This window comes from Hyla sarda, chromosome 4 (genome assembly GCF_029499605.1).
Source record: "Hyla sarda isolate aHylSar1 chromosome 4, aHylSar1.hap1, whole genome shotgun sequence".
NCBI lineage: Eukaryota > Metazoa > Chordata > Amphibia > Anura > Hylidae > Hyla > Hyla sarda.
The window spans coordinates 132,087,190-132,102,149 of NC_079192.1; the positions used below are offsets into that span (position 1 = coordinate 132,087,190).

Sequence of the window (14,960 nt, forward strand, 5' to 3'; positions counted from 1 at the left end):
GCGCGATCCCCAGCATAAAAATGCATACAATGGAGGATGCCTGCAGTGGACTACAAGTGCCACAATAGAATCCTACACCAGATAAAGGGTGTGGATGTGTAACAATTAGAATACAATACAGAAATGTAGGTGCACTACTGTGGTAGATGTATGGTGGTGTGTCCTTAATATAAGGATACACTGGCGAATGTCTCAATTTTAACATCAGTGTTGAGGGATAGTCAATGTCATTGTATACATCTACCACAGTAGTGCACCTAAATTTCTGTATTGCATTATTCTAATTGTTACACATCCACACCGTTTATCTGGTGTAGGATTCTATTGTGGCGCTTGTAGTCCACTGCAGGCATCCTCCGTTGTATGCATTTTTATGCTGGGGATCGCCCCTAGCAATGGACTACAAGGGCAGGATCTGCTCCCCCAGTATATATGCACAACTGCATTTGGGATTGAGCACCTCCAGCCATTTGAGACCACGTTTTTTGTTGTTGTTTGTAAATTTATACGTGGAGGTGTGTAAACTCCATATGTTAATGCGCCTTGAACATTTTCCAGGCAGCATTAGGGTTGCACCTGTGAGGCCATGCACCTATATCAGCCAACTTGGGTGGGGCTTGTGGCCTCTCTCCCCCTTCCATTGTATGTGTGCTAAGTCACACTGGAGGGAACAGGGAGCAGGCTACATGTCGACCTAGTGCTGCTGTAATTGCCCACTGGCCCCTGGTTTTTGCTTATTACGCACAGGTAGGTTTAGCGTTAGGTCCCGTGCCATCTGAGAAACCTTGGCGTTGGTGTGCGGGCTCTGGTGTGTCCTTAATATAAGGATACACTGGCGAATGTCTCAATTTTAACATCAGTGTTGAGGGATTAGCCAATGTCATTGTATAGATCTACCACAGTAGTGCACCTACATTTCTGTATTGTACAGCTGGCTGACCAGAAGCACCACTGTGCATTGAAACATTGAAGGGGATAGAGCACTTTAGTCTTGTTATTATCCAGATCCTAGGGGTGGAAGAGTTGGGATATCATAGCAATATGCCATCACGTTATAACATAGGAATACCCCTTTAAGGATGAGCAAAAATTCATAAATGAATAAAATAAATGAAAATATATGGATCAGACCCTTTTTAAAACCATATTGTATATTCCTGCAGAAAATGTTCTTATCTTCAGGTATTGAAGCTCAGTCCTATAAATCATAGTGAATCTTAGGTCAGATCTGTGTCATTTGCGCATTAAAAGACACACAGCGCACACAGGACTGCAGAACATTTTGTGCCACTAAACAAGCCATAGCAAGTTTAGAAGCTTATAAGGAAGTCTCGCAGTGATGTGTAACTCTGCCCATGTCTGTGGTTAGGAAGAGGTTAATATGGGTGACCTTAGTAGGAATACTACAGCATGTCCCAGCTGGTGCCTGATTGGAACATCCTGCCGCCTGTGGCAGAGGAATTCCAATACACAATGGTCACATTCACAACCCAACCCTGACAAAGAGCAGGATTGGGAAACTTTCATAAATAATGCCTCAAAACATAAGGATCAAAGATTCCATACCAATGTTTTCAAGGTGTAGTCCCACATCCCACTGAGGGCACAAGGCTGCGAATCCTGAAAGGTTTTAATGGCTTGCATATTGCAGACTATACATATTTTTTCCAGACAGATTTTCTTTTCAATATTGTTTTACTTCACTTAGTGGTGATATTGGATTTTACTCTCCTGCACAGCTACAGTCAGTGTTACATGGACACACTGACACAGAAGAATTGTAATGTTTCCCCTGTATTAACCCCTTAAGGACACAGCCCATTTTGACCTTAAAGGGGTACTCTGCCCCTAGCATCTTATCCCCTATCCAAAGGATAGGGGATAAGATGTCAGATCGCGGGGGTCCCGCCGCTGTGGACCCCCAGAGATCTCTGCTGAAGCACCCCGCTATCATTACTGCGCAGAGCAAACTCGCTCTGTGCGTAATGACTGGCGATACAGGGGCCGGAGCATCATGATGTCACGGCTCCGCCCCCTCGTGACGTCACGGCCTGCCCTCAATACAGGTCGTCACACCCCTTGCCATAAACTTGCATTAAGGGGACGGGCCGTGATGTCACGTGGGGCGGAGCCATGACGTCACGCTGCTCCGTCCCCTGTACCTACCGTCATTACGCACAGAACGAACTCGCTCTGTGCAGCAATGATAGCGCAGTTCCGATCCCGGGGCTCCCCAGCAGCGGGACTGTGGCGATCTGACATCTTATCCCCTATTCTTTGGATAGGGGATAAGACATCTAGGGGTGGAGTACCCCTTTAAGGGGTTAAACAAACCTAATAAACTGATTTTGTTAGAATTGAGAACTACACTGCTCAAAAAAATAAAGGGAACACTAAGATAACACATCCTAGATCTGAATGAATGAACTAATCGTATGAAATACTTTCGTCTTTACATAGTTGAATGTGCTGACAACAAAATCACATAAAAATTATCAATGGAAATCAAAATAAAAAAATCTGTGTGAACCTGCTTTTATCTGTGAAGAGCACAGGGTGCCAGTGGTGAATTTGCAAATATTGGTGTTCCCTGGCAAATGCCAAATGTCCTGCACAGTGTTGGGCTGTAAGCACAACCCCACACCTCTGGGCGTCGGGCCCTCATACCACCCTCATGGAGTCTGTTTCTGACAGTTTGAGTGGACACATGTACATTTGTGGCCTGCTGGAGGTCATTTTGCAGGGCTCTGGCAGTGCTCCTCCTGCTCCTCCTTGCACAATTGTGGAGGTAGTGGTCCTGCTGCTTGGTTGTTGCCCTCCTACAGCCTCCTCCACATCTCCTGATGTACTGGCCTGTCTCCTTGTAGCTCCTCAATGCTCTGGACACTACGCTGACAGACACAGCAAACCTTCTTGCCACACCTCGCATTGATGTGCCATCCTGGAGCTGCACTACCTGAGCCACTTATGTGGGTTGTAGACTCCGTCTCATGCTACCACTAGAGTGAAAGCACCACCAGCATTCAAAAGTGACCAAAACATCAGCCAGGAAGCATAGGAACTGAGAAGTGGTCTGTGGTCACCACCTGCAGAACCACTCCTTTATTTGGGGTGTCTTGCTAACTGCCTATAACTTCCACCTGTTGTCTGTTCCATTTGCACAACAGCATGTGAAATTGATTGTCAATCAGTGTTGCTTCCTGAGTGGACAGTGTGATTTCAAAGAAGTGTGATTGATTTGGAGTTACATTGTGTTGTTTAAGTATTTCCTTAATTTTCTTTGAGCAGTGTATATAGATAAACCAAGGACATGCAGTGCTTACACAAGGTTTACACACAATGGGGACAATTACTAAAGACATGAATGCCATCTTTATGACATACAAAACAATTTATGCCACACTCCCTTCTAAGTGGGTGGGGTTTGGTGGAGAAGAGGTGTGGCATTGGGCCCAAGATATTTAGTATAATTTTATGGCAGAAATGATCATAGCTGATAATAATTTTCAGCATGTGGTGCGTGAGCAGTTACAATGGGACCAAAGGAGGCCTTCTTAACCCCTTAAGGACTTAGCCCTTTTTCACCTTAAGGACTCGGACGTTTTTTGCAATTCTGACCACTGTCACTTTAAACATTAATAACTCTGGAATGCTTTTAGTTATCATTCTGATTCCGAGATTGTTTTTTCGTGACATATTCTACTTTAACTTAGTGGTAAAATTTTGTGGCAACTTGTATCGTTTCTTGGTGAAAAATCCCAAAATTTGAAAATTTAGCATTTTTCTAACTTTGAAGCTCTCTGCTTGTAAGGAAAATGGATATTCCAAAAATATATTTTTTTTAATTCACATTTCCAATATGTCTACTTTATGTTTGCATCATAAAATTGATGAGTTTTTACTTTTGGAAGACACCAGAGGGCTTCAAAGTTCAGCAGCAATTTTCCAATTTTTCACAAAATTTTGAAACCCTCTTTTTTTCAGGGACCAGTTCAGGTTTGAAGTGGATTTGAAGGGTCTTCATATTAGAAATACCCCGTAAATGACCCCATTATAAAAACTACACCCCCCAAAGTATTCAAAATGACATTCAGTCAGCATTTTAACCCTTTAGGTGTTTGACAGGAATAGCAGCAAAGTGAAGGAGAAAATTCACAATCTTCATTTTTTACACTCGCATGTTCTTGTAGACCCAATTTTGGAATTTTTACAAGGGGTAAAAGGAGAAAATGTATACTTATATTTGTAGCCCAATTTCTATTGAGTAAGGACATGCCTCATATGTCTATGTAAAGTGTTCGGTGGGCGCAGTAGAGGGCTCAGAAGAGAAGGAGCGACAAGGGGATTTTGGAGAGTACGTTTTTCTGAAATGGTTTTTGGGGGGCATGTTGCATTTAGGAAGCTCCTATGGTGCCAGAACAGCAAAAAAAAAAAAACAAAACACATGGCATACCATTTTGGAAACGAGACCCCTTGAGGAACGTAACAAGGAATACACTGAGCCATAATACCCCACAGGTGTTTCACGACTTTTGCATACATAAAAAAATAAATAAAAAAATTTCACAAAAATGTGTTTTCCCCCCCCAAATTTCACATTTTTGCAAGGGTTAATAGCAGAAAATACCCCCCAACATTTGTAACCCCATCTCTTCTGAGTATGGAGGTACCCCATAAGTTGGCCTGAAGTGCACTACGGGCGAACTACAATGCTCAGAAGAGAAGGAGTCCTATTTGGCTTTTTGAGACCAAATTTTGCTCGGGGGGCATGTCGCATTTAGGAAGCCCCTATGGTGCCAGGACAGCAAAAAAAAAACCAAACACATGGCATACCATTTTGGAAACTAGACCCCTCGGTGAATGTACTAAGGGGTTAAGTGAACCTTTATACTCCACAGGTGTTTCACGACTTTTGCATATGTAAGAAAATTATATATTTTTTTTTACCTAAAATGCTTTTTTCCCCAAAAATTTAAAATTTTTAAAAAGGGTAAAAGCAGAAAATACCCCCCAAAATTTGTAACACAATTTCTCCCGAGTACGACGATACCCCATATGTGACCCTAAACTGTTGTCTTGAACTACAACAGGGCTCCAAAGTGAGAGCGCCATGCCCATTTGAGGCCTAAATAAGGGATTGCATAGGGGTGGACATAGGGGTATTCTACGCCAGTGATTCCATAACAGGGTGCCTCCAGCTGTTGTAAAACTCCCAGCATGCTTGGACAGTCAACGGCTGTCCGGCAATACTGGGAGTAGTTGTTTTGCAACAGCTGGAGGCTCCGTTTTGGAAACAGTGGCGTACCAGACGTTTTTCATTTTTATTGGGGAGGGGAGGTGGGCTGTGTAGGGGTATGTGTATATTTAGTGTTTTTTACTTTTTATTTTATTTTTTGTTAGTGTAGTGTTTTTAGGGTACAGTCGCACGGGCGGGGGTTCACAGTAGTTTCTCGCTGGCAGTTTGAGCTGCGGCAGAAAATTTGCCGCAGCTCAAACTTGCAGCCGGATACTTACTGTAAACCTCCGCCCATGTGAGTGTACCCTGTACATTCACATTGGGGGGTGGGGGGGGGGGGGGTATAAAAAAAACTGAGTTTCACAACCAGTGTGCCTTCAACTGTTGCAAAACTACAACTCTCAGCAGTCACCGACAGCCAACGGGCATGCTGGGAGTTGTAGTTATGCAACCAGCAGATGCACCACTACAACTCCCAGCATGCACTTTAGCTGGGAGTTGTAGTTATACAACAGCTGAAGGTACACTTTTCCATAGAAAAAATGTGCCTCCAGCTGTTGCAAAACTATAAGTCCCAGCATGCCCAAAAGGGAATGCTGGGAGTTGTGGTGGTCTGCCTCCTGCTGTTGCATAACTACAGCTCCCAGCATGCCCTTTTTGCATGCTGGGAGCTGTTGCTAAGCAACAGCAGGAGGCTGTCACTCACCACCTGCTGCTGCTCCGCTGCATGTCAGTCCCTCGCCGCGGCCGTCGCTCCTGGGGCCCTGATCTCAACAGGGACGCCGGGGATCGGGGTCCCCAGCACCCGGGGTCGTCTTCCCGCTCACGTCCTCCGGAAGAGGGGCGGAGCGGGTTGCGGGAGTGACACCCGCAGCAGGTGCCCTGATTGGTCGGCCGGTAAACCGGCCGACGAATCGGGGCGATCGTGAGGTGGCACCAGTGCCACCTCACCCCTGCTGGCTCTGGGTGGCACTGGTGCCACTGATTGACCCAGAATCGCTGAAGATCGCTGGACTGAATTGTCCAGCGATCTGCGGCCATCGCCGACATGGGGGGGCATAATGACCCCCCTGGGCGATATGCCGGGATGCCTGCTGAACGATTTCAGCAGGCATCCGGCTCCTGTCCCCAACCGGCTAGCGGTGGGGACCGGAATTCCCACGGGCGTATGGATACGCCCTGCGTCCTTAAGGACTCGTAATGCAGGGCGTATCCATACGCCCTGCGTCCTGAAGAGGTTAAAGTCACTTTTATACTTGTTAAACTGGTGACACAGTGTAGAAGGTGTTAACAAAGCATATGCCAGGCTGTAGTTTTTGTAGTTTTTAGCTCTGTAGGTTTCAATGTGGTATGAATTAAAGGAGAATTCTTGTGAAAACATTTTTTAATGGACTTGAAAATCTTTAAAATAAAAAGAATGCGTACTTTCCTGCCCACAGCTCCCAATCCTCACTGACTTACCTTTGTCAATGACTGGTTGAGTAGGCATTTCCTGTGAGCAGAACTGTGGGTGATCAGGAAAGGGATAATGCGTTTAAAAAAAAAAAAAAAAAAAAAATTTTTATAAAGCACCCCAAGTCAACTATTAAAATTAAAATCACCAGAATACCCCTTTAAAGGGTACCTGTCACCAAACTAAACTTTTAATGTATTGTTCCTTGTAATTATAAGACACTTTTCTATTTAAGTTTTTAATGTGATTGAAAAAAACAGCCACTAGGTGGCTCTGTTCTGTTCCCTGCTGCAAGTCAAACAGTTAGTTTGGTCTCCTCCCGGCCTGGCAGGAGACCAAAATCAGGAAGTGCGTGCAGGGCATGGCAAGGCACAGCTCTCACAGGCCTCAGTGATATTGCGCCTTCTGGGGAACACCCACTTTCTCCTGCCGGGAGCTCATACAATGTTAGCAAGGGGAAAGGTATGATACACAGCTTTTTTTAAGCTCAGAAAATTGTTTTAAAGGCAGGAGGGGTGTTAGGAGTAGTTAGAGAATATAATCTATATTGTTTGATGACCGGTACTCTTTTCAAGATGGCGCGCAAGCACTTCATTGTGCAACTATATTTTCGTCTTGTAAAGGTACAGTCATATGCAGCAGGTCTAATGTGGAAATGCCAGAGATAAAAAATTGTTCATGAAGATATAAGTGGGGTTCTACCTGCAGCATATGCATAGATTTCTGCAAGCCACATTCTTATAAATGGGACAGGTGTAAAACATGTCTACAACAAATCTGCTGTTTGCGAATATATCCTAATAATGAAAACATTTTATGCCTATAGGCTACGTTTCCACTTGTTTATTTTTTTTTTTTTTGGGGGGGGGGGGGGGAGGAAACGCCAAGAAAAATGCCAATTCTGCTGCATGGCGTTTTTTCAGAACGCTGCAGCCAGATGTTAGCTGTAAATCAATGAGAAATCGCAAAATTCTTTTTTCCACTTTGCGTTTTTCAGTTTGGCGGTTTTTTTTAAATCCTTTTTGGCGTTTTTTCAGCTCCTTGGCGGTTTTGCAAAGTCACAGCATGTTGAGCCTATGTTTATTTTTTTCCCTCAAATTTTGGCGCCAAGAAAAACGACGTGGGTTTTAACTTTGCAGGCGGTTTTTATTCTTTTTTGGACTTTTGCAATCCAAAAAAGTGATTGAGATACCTTTTTTTTAATTAATATTTTTTTTATGGTACCCTACGAAACTTAAAGATACAGTAGTGATGGAAAAAATTGTATTTAACGAAATGTATCTTTATTATAACAAAATTTACATTTTTAAACCCGGGATCAATTTATGTGAGCAGGCAGGGCACAAAAAATGTAGCCGACAATAATAATAATGTAGTGTGTGTGTGTGTGTGTGTGTGTGTGTTTTTCACTTTATTTATTTTTTATTACATTTTGTTTAGGTAGTACTACTACTCCCAGCATGGAACACACTGTTCCATGCTGGGAGTAGTAGTACCTGTACTAATTGATAGCCCGTGTCACTTGACAACCGTTGTGATCCTCCTGTATTATGTATAGATGCGGCCAGCTGCTATTCTATGGTCCCCTGTAGAGATGAGCGAAGTTATAGTGATTCGATTCGTCACAAACTTCTTGGCTCGGCAGTTGTTCACTTTAGTCTGCATGAATTAGTTCAGCTTTTCAGGAGCTCCGGTGGCCTGGAAAAGGTGGATACAGTCCTAGGAGACTCTCTCCTAGAACTGTATCCACCTTTTCCAGGCCACCTGAGCACCTGAAAAGCTGAACTAATTCATGCAGGCTAAAGTCAGCAACTGCCGAGCCAAGAAGTTTGTGACGAATCGAATCGCTATAACTTCGCTCATCTCTAATCCCCTGCATTGACACCTATTCATATTTCCCACAGAGAGTGGTGATTGGCCAGATGGTTCCAGCTAATCACAACTCTCTGTGGGAAATATGAATAGGTATAAATAAGTCAGTGCAGGAAAACATAGAAGAGCGTCCGGCTGCCCACATCTATACATTATACAGGAGTGACAATCTCTGTGATCTGTCTATTAATGCAGGTACCACAGCTCCCAGCATGGAGCACACTCTGCTCCATGTTAGGAGCAGTAGTACCGGCAGTTAAGGACAGATCACAGCGGGTGTCACTCCTGACACCCGCTGCGATCATCCTTCATCCCTGAGATGTGGAGCGGCTTTCTCCTGCGCTCGCATCTCATTTCTGTACTCCGGCCGGCCACTCACCATTCATATTTCCCCTCTGAGAGCGGGGATTGGCTGCCACCATCTGGCTAATCGCCACTCTTGGTGGAAAATACGAATGTGAGTTGAATTTCTATTCAAATCACTGGCCGGCCTGGAGTATAGTGCAGAGATGCGAGCGCTGTATAGAGCCACTCCGCATCTCTGCTTTTTTATGGACAATAGCATCGGGTGTCAGGAACTACTACTCCCATCATGGAACAGTGTGTTCCATGCTGGGAGTAATAGTGCTGCCTAAAAAAATATATAAAAAAAAAAAAAAAAAAAAAAAGAAAAACAAGTGAAAAACACTCTACATTTTCATCAGTCGGCTACATTTTTAGTGCCCTGCCTGATCACATAAATTGATCCCTGTATAAAAATGTATATTTCGTTAAATACATTTTTTTACATCACTACTGCATTTATTTATTTATTGTTTTTGGTACCCAACAAATTTTGAAAAAAAAAAATCCAATTTCCACTCAAATGCAAAAACGCCAGAAAAAAGCCAGAAAAAAAAAGTCAGACACAAGAAATTGCACTGGCGTTTTTACTGGTGTTTTATTTTTTTTATTTTTTCTCTTTTTTTTCTCTCACAAAAAACGCAGGAAAAAAAAACAAGTGGAAACGTAGCCATACAATGATTAAACGCTTTTCAGCATTTTGAAGTTCGGAGGAGGGGACTTGGGCACCTCAACCATCACATGCGTTCAGTCTAACCATGAATTTTTATGATGTGGTCAGTTAAATAACCTCTGACCAAATATTATCAAGTGCTGACTGAAGAAATCCAACATAAATCATATTTTGATTGATTTATTTTATTTTTTTGCCTCGTGTCCAGAAATTAGTAAATATGATCAGTTTATGCTGTTATTTATCTTTTGCCTGTTGCCAGTCTTAGGGGGGGGGGGGTTATTGGTTCCATGCTAAAATAATAATCTTTAAATTAGGTCGGTAGGGTTTCCCATGACAATTAATTATGTTGCTAACTTGGTTTATCATTCTGTGCTTTGGGGTGTCCTAAATCTGCATAACTCAGCTTCCTCCCTCATTCTGCTGTGCTGGGTCTCTTTATCCAATCACTGTAGGCTGTTCTGTAACTCCCTGCTCTGTTTTTCATGCTGCAGTCTGATAGGACAGGAGTGAGCACAGAGGAGTGCTAGTCAAGCCCACACTTACTGGACTTTGTCCCTGCCTGTGCTTCAGCTTGGACAAACGTTGCTGCAGCTGGACAGGATTATGTTCTGGATGGTGGTAATATGTGCTGCTAATAGATAGAGTTTTCATTCATAGCACTGCAGGGGTATATGTATATAGATGTGCTGGGGGGGGCAGACATATAGCATTATCTGCCCCCCACAGTGCATCTATATACATATGCCGCTGCAGCGCTATGAATGAAAAGTATTTCTGTCAGCAGCATAGGGCTGCCCGATGCTGCTGCTAGAATGCTTTTCACATATAGCGCTGCGGTGGCACATATATAGATGCACTGCGCTGCGGAGGGTACATTATACAGTGATCCCCCGACCTGCCCCGCCCCGACATTTGATAATTTCAACATACAATGGCCTCTCAGAGTGATGGTCACTCACTTGTCCCCGACGTTCCTGGAGGGCGACATCTAGGGTAGCGGTGACTGTCCGGAGCGCCAGGGACAGGTGAGCTTAACTTCCTATACTTTACATTGCACGGATCCCTGAACATACAATGGTTTCAAGTAACGATGGTTCATTTGGAACAAATTACCATCGTATGTTGAGGGACCACTGTACATGCGCTGCGGAGGATACATTATAAATGCGCTGCTGGGGGTATATAATATAAATGCACCGGCAGGGGTCATATCTTTATTAATGCGCTGCGGGGGGCATATTATAAATGTGCTGGGGGGGCTAGATATATAGGCTATATGTCTGCACCCCACAGGACTTTTAATATACATATGGCCCCCGCTGCCACTCAGTACCGGCCATTCAGGGCTCCCCGCGGGGGATTTAAAAATGAGAGTTAAAACACACGATACATAGCAGGGTTGCGGACCATGCCGCCCGCTCCCCTGCTTAATAACTTTAGTTCGCATTGGGTCTCAGAAGTGAAGCCGGTGCAATCAATCCCTCAACCCCTGTACTACAACCCCCATCATGGAACAGACTCTGTTCCATGATGGGGGTAGTAGTACAAACACTAATGTAGCCTCCCCAGCTGTCTGCAGACTCCCGCAGCCAGGGAATTACTACTCCCATCATGGAAAGAAGTCTGTTCCATGATGGGAGTAGTAGTCGTCCCGGCTGTGGGAGTCTCTAGGCAGGTGTTACGGCCATACGTGAGGGATGTTATAACGGGTCTTAACGGATGAATATTTATTCAGCCGTTAGCACTTGTTATTTCATCCGATAATATACATCTGTTTTTACACAGAAAACGGACGTTTAATAATGGATGAATACTCATAGTGTGAAAGGAGCTTAAGCATCACCTGGTTTCTATTAAAATCTGCATTTTTTGTTGGTTTAATATATTATTAATAATAATTTATTATTATTATTATTATTATTATTTATTTCTCTCAAAAATGAGCAACTGCCCTCACCCAAGAAGTATAAATGTCTGGCCCTAGTGTTTTTTATTTTTTATTTAATTTATTTTTTATGAAAAACAGTTGAACTTCATGATAATGTGGTATTTTTTTTTTTTTTTACTGGAGATGTCTATATGAGGTTTTCAGATGACTACCATGTGTTAAGGATCGTTGACACAATTATCGGGAATAGCTGGTTTTACAATTTCATAATGTGATTGTTGGCTTTAAATGTGTACATTCATGTTAAAAGCCCATGGATAATAAGTTTTCCCCCTAGGTGGCATTTACGGCTAAGAACAGTGGCTTGGCATGCTCAGACGGCATCTGTATGCAGTCACATGGCAAGTCACATTCAACAGTATTTAGCAACTTTAGTGGTGACATGCCCTGTCACGTTCATGGCTCCTGCATTTGTAATTATATTTATGACTTCTCGAATGTCTTCTAGCAAGAGCTTTTCTAGTGGTTGGGACCTGCCCAGGTAGCACTGCTATCTAGCATGTTGGAGAGTAAAACAATGTTCCTTTCTATTGCCAGTCTGCCATTGTACAATAACTTACAAGTGCAGAGGTTGATTTTCTCTCAGAAGGGCAGGTTTTGTTTATATACTGTAGATCACTATCAGCCTGTGACTATTGAGAGGCACACGGTATAAAATTTTAAAATATTTTTAGGGCTATATGACACCAGGGGTGGAGTGTTTTACACAAAAGAAAAAAAAAATCTAGGATATGGGACCAATTATCCTCCAATTGTATAGTGTGTGTGTGTGTGTGAAGTGTGTATATACACTGCTCGAAAAAATAAAGGGAACACTTAACACAATGTAACTCCAAGTCAATCACACTTCTGTGAAATCACACTGTCCACTCAGGAAGCAACACTGATTGACAATCAACTCCATACTCCATATCTAGACCTCCATGGGTTGATAAACTTGATTTTCTTTGATAATTTTTGTGTGATTTTGTTGTCAGCACATTCAACTATGTAAAAGACGAAATAATTTCATACGATTAGTTCATTCAGTTCTAGGATGTGTTATCTTAGTGTTCCCTTTATTTATTTTTTTGAGCAGTGTATATGTCCTATCTGTGTGTATTTCCTTATTTTATTTATTTTTTGATCTCCTCACTTAGTCCAAAAACCTAGTTTGCTTAGCAGCATATAAAGGTTTACCCCAATTGGTTGCTTGATACGGATTTCTCTGGACCTATAATGTACCTATACTGTGGCGTGCTGCATTGAACTTAGTATTATGAAAACTGCATTGGGTAGCTCATGTTTTATGATTCTGTAATATGGACCTGTAGACACCATACAGGATCACTGCCCTTGACGTGTGTATAAGGCATGAATTCTACTGCTTATTTCCCTTTTTTATGAACATAAAATTTCAAGATAAACAGATCTGTGGGGGGGGGGGGGAAATGAGAATGATCCATAAAACAAAAAATATTTTTATAAAATAGAAAAGTATACCTATTGGCACAGCAGTAGGCAAAATAGCCAGTTTACAGTGGGGAAAAGATCTTGTTTTACAGTGCCTCCTACTGGAGGTAGCTTCCCTTACAATCTGTGGGTTATCCCCCCAGATTGGAGGAGATTCTTGCTTGGCATATAAAGGAAGCTACCTTCACTGCAGAGCAAGTATTTTTTTCCTTCTGGAAATAAGCTACTTTGCATATTCTTTTCTCATGAAGCATTGTACAACTTTATAAGGCTCCATACACCAGTCTGACAGCCTCCTCTAGGAGACACTCTACCCCTCTAGTCTAAATGTATTATAAGCATTGTTACCATTGTCTTGCATTAAATTGTATTGAAAGCTAAATGATTCAGTATCTCACATAACTGAGTCCACCCCTCACACTAAATATTTTATTATATCTCTCCATGAAGAAATTACATTGGGGGGATATTCAAAGAATTTAGTGCCACTTTTTTTGCTTTAGCTGCGACACATTTGCTTAAAATGTGGTGCACACTATTAGCACCACATATTCAGATAATTAGCATCTGATTTAGTACCCTCTTTTTTTTTTTTTTTTTTAAAGGGTCGTAGTTAGGATTTTTGTGTTTTTAGCATCCAATTTTCAAAGGTTTAGCACCACTCTGGTGCTTAGCGTCGCAGCTAATACAAAGTATACCTGGTGTTCAATGATTTGCTATTTGTGCTATTTGCCCCAAATTTTCAAATTACCAAACATGCTTGGGAAAATGAGGCGCAGTTAACACTCTTTGAGGGGCAAAATAAAGAGCCTGAATAACACAAGTCTTTGAATATCCCCCCAACTGTGTGTAAAGTAGTAAATGCACAGCCTGTATAACAGTGTTTAATGTTGTGTCCCCACAAAATAAATTAGCACACAGACATTAATGACTAGCCTTGTAAACAAAATTGAGTACACCTCTATGTCCAAAATGGGCCCAAAGTGTTGCCACCATTATTTTCCACAATTGTCATAAGCCATTTGGACTTGAAGTTTATCAGAATTTTCCGCTGGAGTCCTCTTTTACTCCTCTGACAATATCAGGGGGCTGGTGGATGTTAGAGGATTTGTACTCCCCACCTTTTACTTGAGGATGCCCCACAGATGCTCAAAAGGGTTAATATATAGAGACATGCTTGGCCAGTCCATCATTTTAGCCTCCGCTTCTTTAGCAAGCAGTGGTCGTCTTGGAGGTATGTTTGTAGTTGTTTTCTTGTTGGAATTCTGTCCTGCATCCCAGTCTCCGAAGGAAGGGGATGATGCTCTGCTTCAGTTTGTCCCAGTACATGTTGCCATTCATGGTTCCCTCAACGAACTATAGCTTCCCAGTTGCCACCACACATGCTTCAAACCATCTGGACCAAATACATTTATCTTGTTCTCATTGGACCACAGGACATTGTTCCAGTAATCCATGTCTTCAGCAAACAATTAGTGGGCTTTCTTGTTAATAATCTTTAGAAGAAGCTTTTCTTCTGGAACAGCCATGCAGACAAATTTGCAATGCAGTGTGCAGCGTATGATCTGAGAAATGACCGGCTGATGCGCCTCTCATATGATGCTAAGCACATGCACTCAACTTTATTCTCTATTATGATGAGGCCTGTTCTGAGCGGAACTTGTCCTGTGAAACCACTGTTTGGTCTTGCCCACTATACTGCAGCTTTGTTTGAGTCTTGCCAAACTTCATATAGCATAGGTCATCTTTGTTATGCCATGAGGTGCTATGTTAAACTTTCTGTAACTAGTATTAGAGAGTGTGAGAGTGATAAGACACCTGCCTCCTCCATTCACACCTGAGACCTTTTAACACTAAAAAGTCACATGACACGGGAGGGAAAATGGCTAATTGGGCTTAATTTCCACTTAGGGGTGTACTTACTTTTGTAGCCATGGTTTAGACATTAATGGCTGTGTTGAGTTATTTTGAGGGAACTGCG

At 42.5% G+C, this 14,960-nt stretch overlaps 1 protein-coding gene across 8 annotated transcripts in view; it reads left to right on the forward strand.

The window, feature by feature from the left end:
• BNC1 (basonuclin 1) overlaps positions 1–14,960 on the forward strand; it is a 212,186-nt gene that overhangs the window by 27,831 nt on the left and 169,395 nt on the right. Inside the window, exon 1 of one of the 8 annotated variants that reach the window (XM_056572154.1) lies at positions 10,086–10,197. The exons of the other annotated variants lie outside the window; for them this stretch is intronic. The gene's annotated coding sequence lies outside the window, so the exon portion shown is untranslated. Of the gene's footprint in view, positions 1–10,085; positions 10,198–14,960 lie in introns of those variants that run through there. 8 annotated transcript variants of the gene reach the window in all.